The following is a 24,121-nucleotide window of genomic DNA, read 5'->3' as shown; positions in this document are numbered from 1 at the left end:
GAAAAGGTATTTTTACGTTGGTAATACAAAGTATGATAAAGAGTGGTTTAGGTAAGAACTTTTGACTCACTAAAGTAGGATAGACAATACAGTAACTTTCTCCAGATTTGCCAAATACATGTGGACTGCACAATGTAAATGTAATTCTTATTTGAAAATTGTTCCTATTGTACATAGTTGGTTAAAGTTTAAACCTTCCCTTTTTATTTGGAGAATATGTGAAAATTGTTTATTTATTTATTTATTTATTTTGAATTTTTTCGAGACAGGGTTTCTCTGTGTAGCTTTGCGCCTTTCCTGGGACTCACTTGGTAGCCCAGGCTGGCCTCGAACTCACAGAGATCCACCTGGCTCTGCCTCCCGAGTGCTGGGATTAAAGGCGTGCGCCACCACCGCCCAGCCAGAATAATCTTTTTGGACACTGTAAAGATGTGTCTTTGCCAAGGTGCCTTCTGATTGGTTTCATAAATAGTTGAATGACCAATAGCTGTGCAGGACGATGTTAGGTGGGACTTCTGGGCAGAGAGAAAAAAGAGAGATGAATCTAGGCATGAGAGTGGTGCCAAAGGCCACGGGGAGGAAACGCAACAGGAAGTGCAAGATGGGAGAGAGCTGCTGGCCCAACGAAAGATCTGTCGACACTGTTCTCTTTGCTTTTTGCCTAAGACTGCTCACAGAGCTTCAGTGGAAACTTTTTGTTTGTTGTTGGGTTTTTGTTTTGTTTTGTTGAGTTTTTTTTTTTTAAGATTTATTATGTATACAGTGTTCTGCCTGCATGTGTGCCTGCAGGCCAGAAGAGGGCGCCAGATCTCATTGCAGATGGTTGTGAGCCACCATGTGGTTGCTGGGAAATGAACTCGGGAACTTTTGGAAGAGCAGCCAGTGCTCTTAACCTGTGAGCCATCTCTCCAGCTCCCTGTTTTTGTTTTTGTTTTTTGTTTGTTTGTTTTTTTGGTTTTTCGAGACAGGGTTTCTCCGTGTAGCTTTGCGCCTTTCCTGGGACTCACTTGGTAGCCCAGGCTGGCCTCGAACTCACAGAGATCCGCCTGGCTCTGCCTCCCGAGTGCTGGGATTAAAGGCGTGCGCCACCACCGCCCGGCTCCTGTTTTTGTTTTTTGAGACAAGTTCTTATTATGTAGCTGTCCTGGGACTCACCATGTAACCAGCTTGGCCTTGAACTCGGAAAGATCTGTCTGCCTCTGCCTCCCAAGTGCTGGGATCAAAGGTGTGTGCCACCACTACCCAGCTCTCTCTCCACTTCTAAGTTTTTTTTTTAATTTTATTTTACTATATGTGTATAGGTGTTTGCCTGTATATTTATATACTGTGTGCATTCCTCGTGCCTGTGGAGGCCAGAGAAGGGCATTGGATTCCCTAGAACTGAAGTTACAGATAGTTGTGAGCCTCCATATGAGGGGTGGGGAAGATAGGATTGAACCTGGGAACTCTGCAAAAGCAGTCAGTGCTCTTAACTGAAGAGCCATCTTTCCAGCCTCTTCTTTGGGAAGTTTTATCACTGTGGAATTGGCTATAAAAATCAGTTTTTCCAGGACATGCACCAAAGCTACACAGAGAAACGCTGTCTCAAAAAACAAAAATCAGGTGGACAAAACTGGGAACTAGGTGAAAGTAGCTAAAAGCCTACAACTTCCTCAGCTGAGTGGTTTAAAGTTTTTAGAGCATAGACAAATGTGGTAGCACATGCCTATAATCCTAGAACTTGGGAGGCTGAGGCAGGAGGATCCTGACTGGGGATGCCAGCCTAGGCTACAGAATGAGACTCTCCAAAACAAACAAACAAACAAGCAAACAAACAGGAGTTATGAAGCTGGAAGTGGTTGTGCACACCTGTGAGCCCAGCACTAGGGGAGTAGAGTCTGGAGGACTGCAGCAAGGTCAAGGCCAGTCTGGTCTACATAGCAAGTTCCAGGTGACCCAGGGATACATAAGGAGACCCTGCCTCAACAATAACAACAGAAGAGCAAGCTCCTTACAAGACTTAGTTGAAAAAAGTGGTAGACAAGCCAGAAATGTAACTAAAAAATTAGAGAGCCATGGGTGGAGAGATGACTCAGCATCTAAGATGACTGGCTGCTCTTATTAGACCCATGTCCTCCCCCCAAGAACCCTTTGACAGGTCGGAGCTGGATTCGGACAGACTCCCACATATGGTGCCTGGACATGGAACTTGGGTACAGAGGATAAAGAGAAGGAACGCCATGGGTTAAGTGGGAATGCTCAGATAATTTGAGGTGGTGATATTCTTTTCTTCGGGAGTAAAATTGTAAATATAAAGCAGAGTAATTTAAGTTAAGCTGCAGCAAGTATCTCTTTCTGTCTCTGTCTCTGTCTCTCTCTTTCTCTCTCCTAATATAAGTCAGTCATACAAGTTTTGGTGGATTTTGAGAAATACAGGCTTTAGGTATAGGATATGGTGAAGATTTAGGCTTAATAGAGGGTATAACTTAAGAGCAGAGCAGGTTTTCCCCAGCGTTGGACCTGGGACGCAGAAAGGAACTCTCGGGACAGAGAAGCTACTGTGGACTTGGCAGTCTGAGAGCAGCTTCAGAAGCCCCCACCACAAGCAGCAGCAGTGGAGGCAGCGGCTGACCCAGCATCAGCATCGCTGAGACCCGTGGGGTATCATCGAATAACAGGCAGCAGGCACCGAGAGAGCCAGCGCAAGCAGCCAGGGTCTGTGGTTTCTGCCATGGCAGAGCTGTGGCAAGGAGAGTACAGTCAGCCAGAGTGCTTGTAAGAGCAGGACAGACATGGTTAGAGGCTACACCAAAACTACACAGAGAAACCCTGCCTCGAAACCCCCACACCCCCCCCCAAAAAACCATTTAATTGAGTGGTTTACTTTTTCAGAGGTTCAGTCCATTATCCCCATGGTGCAACATGGTGGCATGCAAGCAGACATAGTGCTGGAGAAGGAGCTGAGAGTCCTACATCTTGACTCACAGGCAACAGGAAGGGGTCTGTCTCACTGGGAGTAGCTTGAGCATAGGATACCTCAAAGCCCAACCCCAAGGTGACACACTTCCTCCGACAAGGCTACACCCACTCCAAAAAAGCCACACCTAATAATGCTCCCTTTGAGGGCCATTATCTTTCAAACCACCACACTATATATCAGACAGAGCCCAGGGCCTTGTACAGGCTAGCCAAGTACTCTACCACTAAGAGATACATCGCCAAGCCTCTTTTAACTATTTTTTAAACTTGCTTGTTTATTGAAGTGGGTACATGTGCCATGGAACACATATGAAGGTCAGAACAACCTGTAAGAACTGGTTCTCCCATGGAGGCTATATATATAGCATGGGGGACCCTAGGATGACTGTGGCTTATATAATAAGTTTTGGTTTTACTCAATTACTGAGCAAGCCTCAATGAAACATTTCACTATTAAGATAAGAATTTATACTGTATCAAGCTGATAATAGAAAAATAAATTAATTAATTTTAAAAAAGAAAAAAATAAAAGAAAAATTTGAACTATTAAAAAAACCAAACAAACATATTTTACTAAAGTAAAAAAAAAAGGGGGGGGGAACTAGGGACTCATCATTCCTCTCCACATTCTATTCTTTCCCTTGTTTTATATATTTTAAATTTTTTATCGGTGGATTCTGCTGGAGTATCCGCTGCAGATAAGCACTGGAGGGCTCCTGTTGCAAATCACCCTCTGGAGCGATGGAAGGATCTTTCTATTGGCACTTGGAGGAGACCCGATCTGGTGTTGGTGTGGGCCTGGGGTTCTGTTTGTGTCTTTCCTCAGGACAATGAGGTTCCTCTTTGGATTCCTGAGCACTGTGTGTGTGCTGTGACTGCTGCTGAAGCCCAACATGGCAGAGACCTATTGGGCCTTTGTGAAACACTCTCCCCTTCTGATGCCAATGGAGATTAAGAGTCTAATATGACCTAATATGGTATGGTAATACCTGGGGGGCACTCACCAACCTAAGACAGAGCACCTGTGGGGTCTGGGCAGGCGTCTCCATGATGGGTAAGGTGACCTGCTGACGTCCCATGCAACCTAAGTCAGAAGCTCATTTTTTAGTAAAAGGGGGACCTGTAGGGCTATGGCCCCCGTTTTGGGTAACTGTTGCCTTGCTTGCTGACCTTGACCTTGATGTCCTCCCTATGCTAATTCCCTGCTGGGTTCCACTCTCCTGAATGATTAAGGGAAGTTCCGTGTCTATGTATCCTGCATGATGGGCATTAACAGTTTAGATGCAAGATTGTAAAACATCAGTAGTGAACTTCTGCCCTCTGTGCTGTAAGCCTGTATTTAAGACCTCCTCCTCCCTCCTTCAATAAATGGCATTCAGCAAAAAAAATAAAAATTAAAAAAAAAAAGAACTGTTTCTCAAAAAAAAAAAAAAGACTTTATATGCTGACCCATCTCACTGACCTCCTCTTCAGATTTTTATTTATTTATTTACTTTATTTTTATTTTATTTCATTTGGTTTTTCAAGACAGGGTTTCTCTGTATAGCCCTGGATGTCCTGGAACTCACTCTGTAGACCAGGCTGGCCTTAAACTCACAGATATCTGCCTGTCTCTGCCTTGGGGGTGCTAGGATTAAAGGTGTGTGTGTGCACCATCACTGCCTGGATTTCAAGGATTTTTAATCTGAACCTTTGTTTGCTTTCTGTTGGAACTCCTTTTATATGCATACTGGTATAGTTAAAATATACTGGTATCTAAGGCTCTGTTTACCTTCTCTTATTATTCACATTTGATCATTTCTGCTGCTCTTTATTTAAGCTTAAATTTTTCTTTTGCTAGTTTGATCTGCTGTTGAGTTTATGTAGTCCACAAATGTTATCATTTCAGTTGCTAAACTTTATGATTCATTTGAATTTCTATTTCATCATTTTTACAGATCTTACTTCTCTACTGAGAGTCCTTTTTTCTTGTATCTTAGCAAATGTACCTACTAAGTCATTGCCGGCCATTGATTTAACATTCAATAGAAACTGACTTGGGCCTGGAGACATGCCGCCTGAGTTAGGAGCATTGGCTCCTCTTCTAGAGAATCCTGGTTCAATTCCTAGCAGCTCATAATGTCTGTAACTACAGTCCCAAGAGAGCTGGTGTTTTTTCTGGACTCTGATAGTGCCAGGCCCACACACATATAGTGCATTCACATACTTTAAAACACCTATACATATAAAATCTAAATTAAAAAATAAAATAAAAATATTTTGGCCAGTCATGGTGTAAGCCTTTAATCCCAGCACTCAGGAGGCAGAAGTAAGTTGATCTCTGTGAGTTCAAGATCAGTCTGGGAACCTAGGTGGTAGTGGTGCACACCTTTAATCCCAGCACTTGGGAGGCAGAGGCAGGTGGATCTCTGTGAGTCCAAGGCCAGCCTGGTCTACAGAGCGAGTTCCAGGATAGGCTCTAAAAGCTACACAGAGAAACCCTATCTCAAACACACACACACACACACACACACAAAGTTCAGCCTGGGCAACATGAGGTCATGCCTCAAAAACAAAACAAAACAAAAAACCACCACAAAATGTGGGAGTTTGTCAGAGTCCAGCTGCGACGTGTCAAAGGGTTCTTGAGGGGAGGAAAGAGGAATGAGGAAGTATTAGATAGAAAGATAGAAGGAAACAATAAGAAAGACAGAGACACAAGATAGTTTCAGGAGGGCCCTGAGTCAATACAGGAGTCTGGGAGTCTGCTTAAGGGGTATAGGGAGTTTACTAGTACATAAACTAGAGTAAACAACTCACTAAACAGCATTGGGTGCCAGATATAGTGAGAAATCCAAGGGAGCCTGTAAGGGATATAGGGAGTTTATTAGGACATAAATTGGAGAAGACAATCCACTAAACAAAATAGGCAAAGAGTTGCCTCGAGGTCTATTCCAAAGGGCTTTTTATACAATGCCAAGGAGTGAGGCAAAAGACCTCCCCCTTTCAAGATTAAAGCACAATGTACAGCCAAGTGTAGACCCTTCAAGACACCTGGTAACCATGCCTGTGACCAAATCATCCCATTATGCAGCCCTGCTGGGTAACGCAAGCTCAGATTTTCTGACCTTGAGTAAGGCCTTACTAGTAATCCTCTGTGGGCCTCCACAATTCCCCCTTCTTAATAATATAAATTTTTTAAGGGATGGTACAGAGCTTAACTCTAATAAGCACTGAATCAGCTTTCCACAAAGAGCTTGCAAGTAGCTAGAATAATCATAGCAATGCCTGCTTGTTATGGCTGCTATACCTCCTAATAAAGGAGTAGGGGATGATCAAGATGGAATTTTTAAATGGGTCTAAGATGACTATAGCAGTTTTAGCTGGATCCAGCCCCTTTTTTAAATCAATAAACTCCTGATGCAACCACATCAAATCTAAGGACTCCTTAGCATCACCATACCATGGTTCATTAATATTAACAAGTTAACATCACAATTCTAGTATGAATATTACTAAACACAACTACAATTCTCATAAACTTACATCCAAAAGCAAACTCTTAATGGAACTATTTACACTTCATAAACTTTAGAAAACATCCAAAAGCAATTTCTTAATAGAACTTTTTGCATTTCTTGCTAACAAAACATAGGGTACATTAACACAGGCTAACATTAGTCCACTCAAGGGACAAGAAAATGTTTTTGTGTTTGAGATGCTCTAGTCCTGCAGCAAAAACTTTATCAACTCCTATTTATCAGTACCGTTTTAAATTAAATAGACTGAGGAATATAACAACCCCCCCTTACTTTATATTTTTGAAGCTCCATCTTGAGCCTGGGTAAAAAAAAAAAAAAAAAAACTTCTCTATTCCTACATAAAACAGTTGAGTCACCACAGTTAATAAAAGTTTATATGCATATACAAAACAGTTCCATTGCAATTGAACCATTCCTGTCCATCCCATTTCTGAAGTCTGAGAAGTTCAAAAAGTCCGTTCTGACCAGTCTTGATGTTCCACTGAAAGCTCAAGATCAGAGCCTGGCTCATGAGCTGCCCTGAAGTCTTTGTATAGCTGTCCAAGTCATAATGAGTTCGAAGCAAAAGCTCCAAATACAAAAAGTCTCATTACCAAAGCTTGTCGCAGTTCCCTTGCATGCAGCAACCCAGTTCAAACAAGAGTCTTTGAAAACTCACTCTCAGCTACAGAGGAACTTTACACCAGTAGACTTCCCCTAGGCAATCTGCCTTAGGGTGAAGGTGGTGTTACCTTAGCTGAGCAGTGCAGACCTCTTCAAAAGAGCTCTCCATACAGCCAGCATGAACCAGGAAGCCAGCTCTTAAAGGAGCCATGCATTTGGTCACTGCTAGCAAACAGAAGTTGCAAGGCTTTGGCTGCTGGCTCCGTCCCATATCTTTTCTTTTTTTTTTTTTTTTTTTTTTTTTACAGTCCTGATTTGTCTGCACCTCCCATCTCTGGCCTGTCCACCCCGAGACCCCAGTGTCCTGAGGCCCAAGGGCTCTTAACTGCTTGGCACACAAGGAGCTCAAGGTGCTGCCCACTGGCATGAGCTACAGCTCTCACTCAGCACCCTGGGGAAGGACACCCAGCCTTGACCAGTCCCACTGCTGCACCCCAGCTCCATTAGCTGCTCTGCCAGTGGCCTTGTGTCTTCTGGGTGCTGCCTTACTGGCACGGCTGAATGCGAGCCTCAGGGCAGGGTTCTCTGGAGACTGTCTTGTGCAGCAGCCAAGCACCTTGCACATTGCCTTCCAGCTGCCTGCTTTGCTCTCCACCCATGCTCTCCTGGGACGTCCCTCACGACGCTCTGGCCAATGGGGACTCTGGCTCTGGGTGACAGACTGCCCCGCCACTGGGGTCCAAAGTCTCTGCTGCACTCTGCAGGTCACCACTGCTGCCTGTCATTTGCCTCTCCTGCAGCATCTGACAAGTAAGCCACTCAATTTAATGTTTTTTTATTTGTTTGTTTTTCTGGTTTTTCGAGACAGGGTTTCTCTGTGTAGTTTTAGAGCCTGTCCTGGATCTTGCTCTGTAGACCAGGCTAGCCTTGAACTCACAGAGATCCACCTGGCTCTGCCTCCCAAGTGCTGGGATTAAAGGCATGCACCACCACTACCTGGCCTAAATGTTTATTTTTTATAACAGTTGACTATAGTGAGAAATACAAGGGAACCTGCTTAAGGGATATAGGGAGTTTATTAGGACATAAATTGGAGAAAACAACTCACTAAACAAAATAGGCAAATCGTTGCAGGGTCCTGAAAGGCTGAGGTTCTGTCCCGTGATGCTCCTGCCGCCTGAGTTAGTCCGCACCATCCAAGCCCATAAGGGAGAGAAGGGGCCAGGCATATGTGTCCCTCAGCTTAAGATAGCCCCAAAGCCACGCCCTAGGGGCTAGTACTTCAAGGTCATAGGTGAAACAGGTACCCACTACAGTTGCCATGGTCATGGTGTCTCTTCACAGCAACAGAAGCTCTAACTAAGACATACAGGAAAAAAATAGCTCAAAACTTCTACAAATTTGATGAAAAACATTTCAGATCAAAGAATCTGAACAAACCAAGAACCCAGTCACTTATTAATCAAGTTGCATAAAGACAAAGTTAAAAAAAGAAATTTTTTTAAAAGAGGTATTCTATTTTTTAATTAATTATGTGTGCATATGCATGGGTGAGGATGTGGCCATGGAAACCAGAGGCCACCTAATATGGGTTCTGGAAAAAGAATTCAAGTCCTCTGAAAGACCAGTATGTGTTCTTAACCTCAGAGCTATCTCCCTAAACCCCAAGAATGAAACCTTAATCCCAGGCAGAGGCAGGCAGATTTCTATGAGTTTGAGGCCAGCCTGGTCTACATAGTGAGTTCCAGGTCAGCCACAGCTACACAGTAAGACCTTGTCTAAAATACCAAAAAGCAAACAGAAAAGAAAATCTTGAGAGCAACCAGGAGACATCAAATTGAGTGAAAGAACTATTTAATCAACATATAATCAATAGTAGATTTCTCATCGGGAACAATGGAGTACGTATTTTACATGCTTGAAAGACTACTTTCCTCTCCTCTCCTTATCTTTATCTCTTTATCTTGATCTCTGTTTATCTCTCCTCCTCTTCTTTCTTCCTCTCCTCCTCTCCTTTAAAATAAGATCTACTGGCCAGGCGGTGGTGGCCCACGCCTTTAATCCCAGCACTCGGGAGGCAGAGCCAGGCGGATCTCTGTGAGTTCGAGGCCAGCCTGGTCTACAGAGTTCCAGGAAAGGTGCAAAGCTACACAGAGAAACCCTGTCTTGAAAAACCAATAAATAAATAAATAAATAAATAAATAAATAAACAAACAAACAAACAAACAAACAAACAAATAAATAAATAAATAAATAAGATCTACTAGTTCTCCAGGCCAGACTTAGTCTCTGCTCACTTTGGGCAAGTACTAGGGTTGACCAGTTGTCCATCTTCCCAGTTTGGGCTCTGGTTTGTGTTTGTTTACCTTCAGTGCTACAGTGCTCATGTGCTGACCAGAGGACAAGTTGCTAAGTGTCTGAGTCTTTGCTCTCTATCCACTGCAGGCAACTCAGTGCCCTATGATCTTAGCCTCAAACCAGGATAAGAAGTCACATTTACAGTGTCTTGTTGTAGAATATTTGTTTAACTATGTATTATTTGTCTTATTTTTTTTTGTTTGTTTTTGTTTTTGTTTTTCGAGACAGGGTTTCTCTGTGTAGCTTTTGCGCCTTTCCTGGAACTCGCTTTGGAGACCAGGCTGGCCTCGAACTCACAGAGATCCGCCTGGCTCTGCCTCCCGAGTGCTGGGATTAAAGGCGTGCGCCACCACCGCCCGGCTATTTGTCTTATTTTTATGACTCTAAAGTTTTATACGTAATTTACCTTTTATCATAACTAAGGAAAACTTTATCTAGTTTTCACTCCATCAAAGATCCCCAAAGAATGAAATGTTACCTAACAACAGGGACATCTGGCTGCCTGGAAAGGCACCCTGGGTTTTTCTGTAACACTGGGGCATCTATTGGCCTAGTATTATTTCTGAGAAGCAGGGAATTTTGAAGGACTATCCTACCTTGTTTTGGCAAAGGTTGGTAGTCACATTTTTTGCATCTTGCTGGTCCAGTTTGGACAGTATACTGTCAGAAATTGAAGCAAGGGAAGCTTTTTTCTTCCATATGGCTAGCTTTTGCCATTTAAAAAAACATACTCCATATGGAGTTTCTTCAATGCCCATCATCTTCTCTGAAGTAGATTGGTGCTGTCAGGAGCAGACATGTCTCACTGTTATGAAAAGCCTTAGGTTAGTAAACATATTAAATGCCATATTCTGTAGGTTTTTGAAATGTTTGAAGAACATCTATTTACCTAAATAAATCTGTTTATGACCTTGAAAACATATTTAACATGACTATTAGTTTGAATATTATAAATAAATCTTTTTTTTTTTTTGAGACAGGGTTTCTCTGTGTAGCTTTGTGCCTTTTCCTGGAACTCACTTGGTAGCCTAGGCTGGCCTTGAACTCACAGAGATCTGCCTGGCTCAGGCTCCCGAGTGCTGGAATTAAAGGCATGCACCACCACCACCTGGCTAGTTTGACTATTATAGATGACTAACTTTTTTTTTTTTTTCCGGAGCTGAGGACTGAACCCAGGGCCTTGTGCTTGCTAGGCAAGCACTCTACCACTGAGCTAAATCCCCAACCCCAGATGACTAACTTTTAATCTGTATTTTTAATTATATATACACTTTAAATGAGCTGCATAAGCACAATAACCCAAGCAAGAGTAGAAACATACATACAGTATAACAGAAATAACTTGAAATTTGTATAAATAAACTAAAATCTATGCTAATGTAAAATATTTTGAGATTAATGATTGGTCTTTGGATTAAAGTAGGTTCAATAATCTACCCTTTTATTCTATCATTTCTATATCCTCATATTTCTTTTCAGACAAAGATCCTTGAATCTGACTTCCCTTGTTTAGCTTTTTTCCTGATCATTACTAATCACAACTTGTAACCTTAAATGATAATAAATGTCCATAACCAATATTTTGGGAATGTGGGTATTGTTCTCTAGACTACTTCCTGTTTTGGGGTATACTGGTAATCTTTGGACCATGAGAAAATTTAGAATATTGATTAAGTTTTGGCTGTAATAGTCTGTGAGGGTGGCATATCTCAGACAACAGCCTTGAAACTGTTCTGGGTATAGAACTCTGAGGAAACTACCACAGGGGCATTCTGAAAGGCTGGATCATCTGGGCCATCTGTTTTCATTGGTGTCCTGTCTCCTTGTTCTGAAAATACATAAACTTTTAAAGGTAACATATCTGTATTAATACAAGTATAGACTGTGCATTGTACACAAGTCAGCAAAAGATGATTTTTATTTTATGTTTGAGCAGGTAAAATATACATCACATGTCTTGTAGCTTTTCTAAGTGTATTTCTTTATGCTTGTAGCCAGGATTTTCAGGGAGTTTTCCTCAATCAAACCTGATCATCTTTAACTTTGAACAAATCTGCGGCCTTTTATTTTCTGTGGAAATAAAAGCAGAACCTCTTTCCCAAAGTAACATATCTTTTCACTTCCATTTTGAAGTCAAAACATTTTTAAAATATGTAGGTTGGTTTAATCCAGCAGCATTCATAATCAAATGTCTCTCAGCAGCTGTTGCTCCTTCCCCAGCAGTCAAAAATTTCAAAGCCAACACAATAACATACAGTATCCGGACTCTGTGTATTTCCATTTTTACATGGCTTTTTTTTATTACTTTACTCCCTTTTTAAGAACTTTATTTTATTATTTTAAAACTATATTTTTTTAATCTAAGACTGTATATTCTTTCTCTTCGCTCTCCCAAGCCTATGTATATTTTTAAAAGTACTGTAATGTGTTTATAGGTTTTTTTTCCCGTCTGGATCTGTTGTACTGCGCATCTGTATTGTTTTTAATCAAAAACATGAGGCAAATCTTAAACTGCTGTGTCAGCTCCTGGCATTGCTCACTTAGCACATGGCAGTAGTGCATGGTTGTTTGCAGCTGGCTCCTCCTGAAGGCAGCTGCTGGGAGATGTGTCTTGATACTGCAGCCAGCATGAGAGACATGAGACTAGGAAGCCATGTTTGGCTCTGTTTCTTGGGTGTTTAGAACTTTTTTTTTTTAAGATTTATTTATTTATTATGTATATAGTGTTCTGTCTGCACGTATCCCTGCAGGCCAGAAGAGGGCACCAGATCTCATTACAGATGGTTGTGAGCCACCATGTGGTTACTGGGAATTGAACTCAGGACCTTTGGAAGAGCAAGCAGTGCTCTTAACCTCTGAGCTACCTCTCCACTCTCCAGCCCTGAACTTTTTTTTTTTTTTTTTTTTTTTTTTTTTTTTTTGGTTTTTCGAGACAGGGTTTCTCTGTGTAGCTTTGCGCCTTTCCTGGATCTCGCGCTGTAGACCAGGCTGGCCTCGAACTCACAGAGATCCGCCTGGCTCTGCCTCCCGAGTGCTGGGATTAAAGGCGAGCGCCACCACCGCCCGGCCTGAACTTTTTTTTTAAAGCTTTCTCAGGCTTTGTGTGGATGTGCATAGCCCTGGACATTGGACATCATTTGTAGGCAGAGTTTTCCTGTTCCAATAGTGCTCCCAAATAACCACACAGAAACTTATTATTAATTGTAGATGCTTGGCCAGTAGCTCAGGCTTATTACTAACTAGCTCTTACAACTTAAATTAACCCATTTATATTAATCTATGTATTGCCACATGGTTCATGACTTTACCTATCCTCTAGCATGTCTTGGTCCCTCTGTGTCTCCTGGCAACCCCACTGACTCTGCCTCTATCCCTCCCAGCATTCTCAGTTTGTCTGTCCTGCCAATACTTCATACCTGTCTACCTGTCAGTCAGTTCTTTATTAACCAATGAGAGTAATATATATTCACAGTGTGCAGAAGGATTATTCAACAGCACAGATCCCTGGAATAGACAAACTGTGAGCCACCACGTGCATGCTGGGAATCAAACCTGGGTCCTCTGCAATAGTAGCAAGTACTCTTAACCAAAGAGCCATGCCACCAGTAATAACTCTTCTAATAATGTCTTTACCTCCAACAATCCATCTTGAACCTTGAACCTTGAATCCGAGACCTTCCATAATGATTCCTAAGATGTGTCATAAGACCTCACAGTCAAGGTCCTAACAGGTTATATACTTGGTTTTAAGTTGTGTACATTGTATGACTATCATAGGTATTTTCACATATAAACAGTTTAAAGCAAAGAGGTTTGGTTTTGTTTTTGCTTAAAAACATACAGAGACACTTAAAAAATTTACAATGTTAATACATTTTAAACATATCATGTCTTTTACAAAGTATTTGAGATAACTAAACTCTGTGATGTCATGTGACTTCCTGAATTCGTATGTTTATTAAGAGGTGGAAGAACTGGGTCTAGAGAGATGACTCAGTGGTTAAGAGCACTGGATGCTCTTCCAGAGGACCTGGGTTCAATTACCAGTAACCACATGGTGGCTACAACTGCCTATAACTCCAGTTCCAGGGTCTGGACTGCAGATGCTGCATGCATATGCTGTGCAGACACACATGCAGGCAAAACATTCAGACGCATAAAATAAATAAACAAATAAATGAATAAATGAATAAATAAAAGATTTTAAGAAAGGAGCTATAAAGTGTGCTTTTTTGAGAAGGAAGCATTTTTATTTATTTTTGTTTTGAGACAAGGTTTCTCTGTGTAGCCCTGGCTGTCTTGGAACTTATTCTGTAGACCAGGCTGTCCTTGAACTCAGAGATCCACCTGCCTCTGCCACCCAAGTGCATATGCCATCACACCAAAGAGGCATTTTTAGAAAGATTATTACATGGAATTTTGTGAAAGGATAGTGGGAATATAGTTATAATTTAATTATAATTTCTAAGGTCAAAATTCTGTCACACTGAGACAATATTGGTGCCTGATTCTCTGGTCACCATAAAGGCTTCTCAAGAATTTATCCTGTTATTGATGTTCACAAAAAAACTGGCATAGAAAACAAGGGATTTTATTTTATCTTTTTCCTTAGAAAGATATTTAAAACCTGTAGTTAGATTTCTCCAGATGCTGGAAATGTTTTCTTATTGGATAAAGCCTTCCCTTGCTAAATAAACTCTGTCTTAAAGGTAGGAAAATTTCTATTACAAAGAAATATCCCTGCTCAAGACGTTCAACTAAGTTACATAGTGATCATAAAACTTATCTTACTGGGCAGAAACTTGAATCTGTATAAATTTTGCCTGTAATACACAAGTTCATTGGGTCTATGGTCCCCAGTCATCTGGATTAAGAGTTATGTAAACTCCTCCCACTATTTGTGAGTTCTCCACTGTAAACTCCTAGAGAGCAGTGGCAACAGGATTTCACTGACTGAAGAAGACTCTGCAACCTAAAGGAAGAGACTGTAGTTTTATATTTATGTGTAAAAATTCCCAGTATGGTGCTTGGTACATTCCTAAATGATAAGAGTGGTGCTACATCTCTCATGAACATGCAATATAAAGATCCAGTTGATTGGCAGCAACCACTGGAGAAGGGATCTGAGTGTCTAACCACAGTGCTTCTAAGAAAAATTCACGGTGGAGTGTTCAGATCCAGAAAGATTCAGTTTAGGATTATGAAATAAGCTACGAATTTAAAATTCCGTTTAAACAGTCCTGGATCTGATTGAGAAAGTCTGGTTTCTGTAACTTGGTTTTCTGTTGTCGAGGATATATTACAGTTGTAAGATGATGTTTCCATTCAGTGCTGCTCTTCAGAACCTTATTCCCACTTGTTTTTGCCTATGATTGAGAGCTCTGATATAAAACTTCTCATGGAATAAAATAATGGTGTATTTTTACCAAATGCTCACCAAAGCAAGGGAAGGTCTCAGAACTTTAATAAGCCAGTGTGATTTGGTCAGTAGTGTTTAATTTTTGTCTGTATTTGATTGTGTAGGAATAGAAATTTTACAACATACAAACCACAGGTTATTGAGCGTAAGTGGTCACTTGGCAGTTTTGTCTTTAGAGACACTTTGCCTCCCTAAGCCTTGACCCAAAGGCTTTTTTTTTTTTTTTTTTTTTTTTTTCCGAGACAGGGTTTCTCTGTGCAGCTTTGCGCCTTTTCCTGGAACTCACTTGGTAGCCCAGGCTGGCCTCGAACTCACAGAGATCCGCCTGGCTCTGCCTCCCGAGTGCTGGGATTAAAGGCGTGCGCCACCACCGCCCGGCCGACCCAAAGGCTTTTAATGTGGGTGCCTGTGTGTGTCATGGGAAGTCTAGGCTAACTTGAAACTTCTGAGTCTCCCTTTCCTTCACCTTATTTTTTTGAGACAGGGTTTCTCTGTGTAGCCCTGGCTGTCCTGGAACTCACCCTGCAGACCAGGCTGGCCTCAAACTCATAGAGTTGTGCCTGCCTCTGCCTCCCAAGTGCTGGGATTAAAGCCATGCACTGCCATACCCAACTGAAAGTATGACTTTGAATACTGCTCTCCCAGTGTTTATGCTGTCATTGAGAGACTCTTTTATCTTCACTACTTTTTAAAGAAGATCTATTTGTTTTTATTTTATGTGTAGGAGTGTTTGCCTGCATGAATGTTTATTTGGTTTTGGTTTTTGGTTGTTTTTCTTTTCTTTTTTAATATATAATATATTTTTATTTTATGTTCATTGGTGTTTTGCCAGCATGTATATCTGTGTGAAGGTGTCAGAAGCCCTGGAACTGGAGTTACAGATAAGTGTAAGCTGCCATGTGGGTGCTGGGAATTTCGTCCAGATCCCGCCAGTGCTCTTAACCACTGAGCCATCTCTCCAGCCACAGTTGTTGTTTTTTTTCTTTTGAGACAAGTTCTTACGATGTAGCCCTAGCTGTCCTGGGACTTGAACTGTAGATGGGGCTGGCCTTGAACTCAAAGGGACACATCTTCCATTTTGGGGATTAAAGGTGCCTGGGAATCAAACTTCTGTCCTTTGCAAAAGCATCCAGTGCTCTCAATGGCTGGGCCATCTCTCCAGTCCCCCCACCCTTTCTTAATCATGCCTGAGACTCCAACTTCTTCACCCAGTAGTGTTATCCTAGCCTGCACACATCCTACTTTCCCTTCTTGTTTCTCTTTCTTTTTTGTTCTTTCTACATACCATGGTGGACATGAGGAAGTCAGAGTTCAGAGCACTTGCTGCTCTTGAGGACCTGAGTTCACTCCCCAGTACACACATGGTTGTAGCTTGCAGCCACCCACAACTCCAGTTACCGGGACCTTATACCCTCTTCTGACCTCTTGGGGTATTAGGCACACGTGTGGTCCACATACATACATGCAGGTAAAACACCCACACACATAAATAAGTCTAAATATTAACAAGGTCTTTTTAAATCCTGCAAAAGCCCCCTGCAACATCTCATATTAGAGTGCAGGAACCTAATAAGTAATGAAGGTTAGTATAGACCATTTACTACAGTAAGGAGACTGTGGTTCCCATCTACCCTACACTCGGGGGTCAGAAATTGAGATAAAGACCTGATAAATCCAAGGACAGCAGACAGTCGATTGGCTGACCTTCTCTCCACATTTTCCCCAAACCACCTGCCCTGGAAATGCCTCAGAAATCCTTCCTTTTCTATTTTTGTCTTCTCTAGCAGACCTCCTCTGTCCTCTAAGAACTCTATGACTAATCCTGGTCAACCAATTCTTTTCTAGCAGACCTCCTCTGTCTTCTAAGCACTCTATAGCTAATCTTGGTCAGCCAGTTGCTGAATCCGTCCTTGATTTATGGTGGTTTTGTCCACACAATGGAATGGTTGTATGAACAATTTTCCTGCAACATTTTATCTTTTTGTCTAAATAAAAAGTAAAGGTTTTAACTCTAACATAGCAGAACTAAATATAATAAGAACAATTGTCAAGTAAGAAATATATTACAGCCAGGTGGCGATGGCGCATGCCTTTAATCCCAGCACTCGGGAGGCAGAGGCAGGCGGATCTCTGTGAGTTTGAGGCCAGCCTGGGCTACCGAGTGAGTTCCAGGAAAGGTGCAAAGCTACACAGAGAAACCCTGTCTCGAAAAACCAAAAAAAAAGAAAGAAAGAAAGAAATACATTATAATGTCCAGTCCATTAGTATTTAGCAAATTCAGAGAAAATATTCTTTTTTTTTTTTTTTTTGGTTTTCAAGACAGGGTTTCTCTGTGTAGTTTTGTGCCTTTCCTGAATCTCACTCTGTAGACCAGGCTGGTCTCGAACTCACAGAGATCCGACTGCCTCTGCCTCCCGAGTGCTGGGATTAAAGGTGTGTGCCACCACCGCCCGGGGAGAAAATATTCTACTATCTATCTTATCTTGGTAAGTCCAAAGTTTTATAACTAGTTTACTTTCTATTTTAACTATAACTATGTAATCTTCAACCCCATCAGAGACCCAAGAAGGATATAATATTACCTGAGTAAACAGGAAGTGCAGAGCAAGCAACTTCCAATACTAAGAAACAACAGAGACATCTGGCTGTCTGGACAGTCACCCGAGGTCCCTCTGTAATATTGGGGCATCCATCTTTGGCCTACAGGCCTAAAAACATCTGACAGACTTTTCTGTGAAGCAGGAGTTTTGAAGGATTGCCCTACCTTGTCTTGGAAAAGTTCAGCAGTTTTTTTTTTTAATGTGTGTCTTGTTTGTCCAATTTGAAGAGCATACTGTCAGCAGTTGAGGCAAGGGCAGGGTTTCCCCCCCTCAAGTAACTAACTTTGTCACAAATGAAAGCAAACTCCATGTGGAGGTTTTCTGATGCCCATCATCCTCTTTTGGAGTAAAATGATGCTGCCAGGAACAGACATGTCATTGTCATGAAAAGCACTATGTTATTCAAACATTAAAATGCCATATTCTGTAGGTCTCTGAAGTGTTTGAAGACCATCTATCTATTTAAACTATGTTTCTGATTGACCTTGAAAATATACCTAACATAACTACAAGTTTGATTGTTATCAATGAATAACTATTAACCTTTTTTTTTAATTATCCTAAACAGCTGTCAAGGACTAGAACTTACATCACATTTTTAAATGAGCTGTATGAGAACAATACCTTAAACAAGAAATAGAAATACATGATACAGTATAACAAAATTAACCTTTAATTGGTATCAATATACAAAAATGTCTTAAACAAGAGTAGAAACATATCTACAGTATAACAAAAAAAACCTTAAATTTGTATCAGTATACAAAACTCCATACCAATGTAAAATATTTGAGACTAGTAGTTATCTTTTTAGTTTGAAAGTAGATTTAATAATCTATTCTTTTGTTAATGATGCAAAGATGTGTTACATTTGTTTGATTAAACAAAATTAATCTGAGGTCAGGAGGCTGAGTCAGCAACTAGCTGACAAGAAGTGGTAGGGAGGAACTAAGTGTAGCAAGGGTTCTTTAGTGGGGCCTGAGCAGAAGGATGGCCCCTTTTTCAGGAGACTTGAGCAAGGACAGAAGGCTAGCTATTTGCTACTCAGCCTCTGTGAGCTAGGAGGATTTCACCAAAAAAGGGGGGGGGGATATAGGAATAAGATAAAGGGTTAGATTACTGAATCTACTTTAAACTAAAAAAACAACTATTAATCTCAAATATTTTGTATTGGTATGGACTTTTGTATATTGATACAAATTGAAAGTAATTTATGTTATAACATACTGTGTATATGTTTCTACTCTTCTTTAAAGGATTTTTGTATATTCTTACATACTTAAGGTTATTTTTTGGTACAACATATTGTATGTTTCTACTCTTGTTTAAGATATTATACCTATGCAGTTTATCTAAAAATGTAAGGTAATGTTCTAGTTTTTGAAAGCTATTATTATAAACTATTTAGGATAATCAAGAAACACAGGTTAGTAGTTAGCTATAACAATCAAATTTGTAGATATGTTAGGCATGTTTTCAAGATCATACAGAGATGTATTTTAGATAGATAAACACTCTTCAAATACTTTAAAAGACCTACAGGGCCGGGTGGTGGTGGCGCACGCCTTTAATCCCAGCACTCGGGAGGCAGAGCCAGGCGGATCTCTGTGAGTTCGAGGCCAGCCTGGGCTACCAAGTGAGTTCCAGGACAGGCGCAAAGCTACACAGAGAAACCCTGTCTCGAAAAACCAAAAAAAAAAAAAAAAAAAGACCTACAGAATGTGGCATTTAAAATGTTTTGTTAACATAGGGTTCTTCATAACAGTGAAACAAATCTACTTCATAGAAGGATAAGGGGCATCGAAGAAACTCCATGTGGAGTTTGCTTTCAATGTGACAAGACTAGCCATTTGGGCAAGAAACTGCTCTTGCCTTGACTCCTGATAGTGTGCTGTGCAGACTGGACAATCAAGACACAAAGGAAAAAGAAACTCAAGCTTTGCCAAGACAAGGCAGGACAGTCTTTCAAGATTTCCACTTCATAGAAGAGTCTGCCAGATATTCTGCAGCACACAGAGGAAAGCAACTGATGAACTTTGCCAATACAAGACAGGACAGTCCTTCAAATTTTCTGCTTCACTGAAAAGTCTGCCAGATATTCTGGGCCTGTAGGCTGAAGATGAATGCCCCACAGTTGCAGAGAAACTTTGGGTGACTGTCCAGGCAGCCAGATGTCTCTGTTGTTAGATAATATTACATCCTTCTGGGTATTTGATGGAGTTAAAGTCTAAATAGTTATAGTTTTCCTTAGTTATGATAGAAAGTAAATTAGATATAAAACTTTGGAATTACTAAGATAAGAAAGATAATGGAGTATTTTCTCTGAATTAGATAAATACAAATGGACTGAATATTGTAAATGTAAAATTCTTACTTGATAATGATTTTTGTTGTAATAGTTTTACTATGGTAAAGTTCAAACCTATCATTTTTATTTAGACAAAAACAAGGAAGTGTTGTGGAATATTAGTTTAAGATGTGTTACATTTGTTTATGCTGTGGAATATTTGTTTAATGATGTAAAGATGTGTTGCATTCTTTTATGTTGCATTTGTTTAACTTTGTAAAGCTGTGCTACTTGTCCTGTCTAAACACCTGATTGGTTTAATAAAGAGCTGAACATCCAATAGCTAGGCAGGAGAGAGAAATAGGTGGGGCTGGCAGGCAGAGAGAATAAATAAGAGTAGAGAGAAGAGGGGGAAGCCAGGGACCAGCCACATAACCACACAGCCAGAGGAACTTTGGGTGACTGTCTAGGCAGCCAGATGTCTCTGTCATTCTAGATTTTTGGAAGTTGCTTACAATGTACTTCCTGTTTACTTAGGTAATATTTTATCCTTCTGGGGTCTTTGATAGAGTTCAAGACTAGATAGTTATAATTATAGCTTTCCTTGGTCATGATAAAAGATAAATTAGACATAAAACTTTAGACTCACAAAATAGGATAGATGATAGAATATTTTTGAATTTTGCCAAATATAAATAGACTAGATATTGTAACTATAATTCTTGTTTGATAACTGCTTTGTTATATATAATTTTACAATGTTAAAGTTAAAACTTCCTTTTTGATTAGACAGAAAAGGAGAAATGCTATGGGATGTCTTTCTGTACTCTGTAAATATATGCTGTTCCCATTGGTTAGTAAATAAAGCTGTTTTGGCCTATGGCAAGAAAGCTTACAGCCAGGCAGAAAATCCAAGAAGAGATCCAGAGAGAAGAAGAGCAGAGTGAGGGAAATGCCAGTTGCTGCCCAAGGAACAGCAAGATGCCAGCAGACTGGTAACACAATGGCCATGTGGTAACTTATAGATTAACAGAAATGGGTTAAGTTATAAGAGCTAGCTATCAAGAAGCTTGAGCCATAGGCCATCCAGTTCATAATTAATATAAGCCTCTGAGTGATTTTTTTATAGGTGGCTTGAGGAACGTGGGGCCAGGTGGGACCAGAGAAACTTCTGCTACAAGGGAACCCTGAAAAGTTGAGATAAAGATCAAGATTTGGGAGAGCTAGCCATTGTCCAATCTTGGAGTGATGGGAGAGTGTAAGGCTTATCTGAGGTCCTGACTGGAGTAGTCTATCTCAGCTAATTGCTCTAAGTTGTCCTGAGCAGTTTGTAGTCCAAAGCTGATCTTTGGGTGGTGTTTGTCAGTTTAGTAGAGTTACCACAATCCGGGTAGATTCATCTTTTGGGGTCCAACATCCTTTTGGAGACTATAAAGATTCACTGAAGGTATCTTAAACATTTTAAATGTTATATGCAGCAGATATCTGAGAGGTTAAAGAACCACAGTCTATTAAATACATCCGGGGTATACAGACTTTGTTCTTAGTTACCTGTTTCAGACACAAGCTCGAAATCACATACAGGAAGCTAGATGAAGCCTATTTTTAGACTCAGTTAGCACTCAATATGACCAAGAGAATGTTTAAACATATATATGTATATATATTAATCTTATAAATTTTAAGATAATATTTATACCTTAAGAAAAATTTTAAAGAGTCAAAATAAAACTAAAGGATTATGAGATTAATGGCAATAGAATAATCTTTATTTTGGTTTTTCTTCTGTCGCATCAGGTGGCTCTTCTGACATGAGGCAGAGATTTTGGATTTCACTTTAACAAGCATGTTTGGGTTTAGAGAAGGAGAGAGCCACACTCCAACTCCAAAGCCAGCTTTAATTTTTAATTGAATTGTGATTATAAAAACACCATTTGCTTTATGTCTGTAGAGAACAGCAGAGACAAACATTTGGATGATTTATGAGATTTTATTGTATTGGAAGTGTGCTATGCCATTAGGCCAATTTGTTCTTTTTCTTGGATATTTTTTTTGGATGATTTGTTTTTATTCTTTAGATATCTTATTTGTATAGTGGTCTTTAGCTTCCTTAGTTGGATGTTTTTCTTCTCCTGGAAAGACAAAAACAAGACCCTGTCCCAAACTTAACTTTGGGGAGTTTGTTTGTTTTGTTGTTGTTTTTTTTTTTGTTTTTGGCAGGTTGAATGGCCACAATGTTTGGTGAACTATCACCTCTCTTAATCAAGATGTCTTTCCTGTACAAATCTAATCTTTATTAGGCTTGACTGGATCCACAGCTTTCCTTTGTCTGTGGAAACAAAAGCAAAACCTCTTCCTCAATTTAACACGTATCCTGGTTTCCATTCTGAGGTCAAGACATTTTTGAAGTACATTAGATACTTCAATCAGCAGTATTTTCCATTATTCCATGTTTTTTCACAGCTGTTGTTTCTTTTTTATTAGCATTTAAAACATTTAAAGTTAATAAAGCATATAGTCTATCTCTGGGGGCATCTTTATTATCCCTTTCTGTTTATTAAGCAAATCTTTTAAACTGTGATTAGATCTTTTTGTAACTGTTTGTCCTGTGGGATTGTGTGGTATACCTTTAATATGCTTTATTTTAATATGTAAAAACTGTTTTTGTTGTTGTTGTTGTTTGTTTTTTTTGAGACAGGGTTTCTCTGTGTAGTTTTGGTGCCTGTTCTGGATATCACTCTGTAGACCAGGCTGGCCAGAGATCTGCCTGGCTCTGCCTCCCAAGTAAAACTGTTTTATTTTACTAGAGACATATACTGGAGCAATGTCAGTCTTAATTTGTACAGGTATACCCATGATGGCCATAACTTTTAATAAATGTGTAATTAAAGAATCAGCCTTTAGAGAACAGTTGCCCATTAAAATCCTGAATAAGTATCTCTGGTATAGTGCAGATATTTTAATTTTCCACATCCTGCAGAATAAAACCGTCCATTTGTCAAATTTTATTTATTTATTTTTTTTGAGTACTCTTTGGGTTACTTCCTGTAGGTAGTGGAGTTTGGTTATACAAAGAACAAGTAGGACATTTCCTTATTATTTTCTTGGCTTGTTGCCAAGTGATAGAAAAGCTTTGTTTTTTAAACCTGTTGTTAACATGTGGTTTTTTGTTTTTGTTTTTTTAATTCTGAGGTTTCTAGCACATTTCCTGCCAATAACTGATCAATTTCATGAGTACCTTGTGATAGAGGGTCTGGTACACTTGTATGGGATCTGACATGTGTTACATACAAGTGTTGGAGAATATTGTTTTAAGGTGTGTTACTTCTTACTTCCAAGAAAATCATCCTTATGGAGTTTGATTTCATTGTGGCAAGATTAGCCACTGGGCAAAGAAACTGTTCTTACCTTTGACTGCTGACAATGTGCTGTGCAGACTGAACATTCAGGACATAGAGGAAAGTGACTGCTGAACTTTGCCAAAACAAGGCAGGACAGTCCAAAATTCCTGCTTCACAGAAGAGTCTGCTAGATATTCTGGATCTGTAGGCTGAAGATGGATGCCCCAAAGTTGCAGAGGAACTTTGGGTGACTGTTCAGGCAGCAAAATGTCTCTGTTGTTAGGTAATATTACATCCTTCTGGATCTTTTGTTTTGTTTTACGAGACAGGGTTTCTCTGTGTAGCTTTGTGCCTTTCCTGGATCTCGATCTGTAGACCAGGCTGGCCTCGAACTCACAAAGATCCGCCTGCCTCTGCCTCCTGAGTGCTGGGATTAAAGGTGTGCACCACCACTGCCCGGCCCCTTCTGGATCTTTGATGGAGTTGAAGACTAGACAACTCTAGTTGCAGTTTTCCTTAGTTATGATAGAAAGTAAATTAGGTATAAAATTTTGAATTCACTAAGAGGATAGATAATGCATTATTTTCTTTGAATATGCTAACTACAAATGGACAGAATATTGCAAGTGTAATTCTGTTTTTGTTGTTGTTGTTGTTTTGTTTTTTGAGACAGGGTTTCTCTGTATAGTTTTGGTGCCTGTCCTGGAACTCACTTTGTAGACCAGGCTGGCCTTGAACTCACAGATCTGCCTGACTCTGCCTCCCGAGTGCTGGGATTAAAGGCATGCGCCACCACTGCCTGGCCACAAATGTAATTCTTACTTGATAGCTATTTTTGGGAATTGAACCTGGGTCCTCTGAAAGAGCATCCAGTGCTCTTAACCACTGAGCCATCACTCTAACCCCTCTGAATTAACATTTTCAAAAGCCAAAGATTCAGTTAATATTTGTCTAACTTCTGGACCTGATATCATCTTATTTATAACTAAAGTCAATCTTTGTATTTTTTTTTTGTTTTGGTTTTTCGAGACAGG

Source organism: Peromyscus californicus, unplaced genomic scaffold, assembly GCF_007827085.1.
Source record: "Peromyscus californicus insignis strain IS unplaced genomic scaffold, ASM782708v3 Scaffold_9__1_contigs__length_137607984, whole genome shotgun sequence".
NCBI classification, from domain to species: domain Eukaryota; kingdom Metazoa; phylum Chordata; class Mammalia; order Rodentia; family Cricetidae; genus Peromyscus; species Peromyscus californicus.
The sequence above is the reverse complement of the archived record's forward strand: the minus strand, read 5'-3'. Positions refer to the sequence as shown.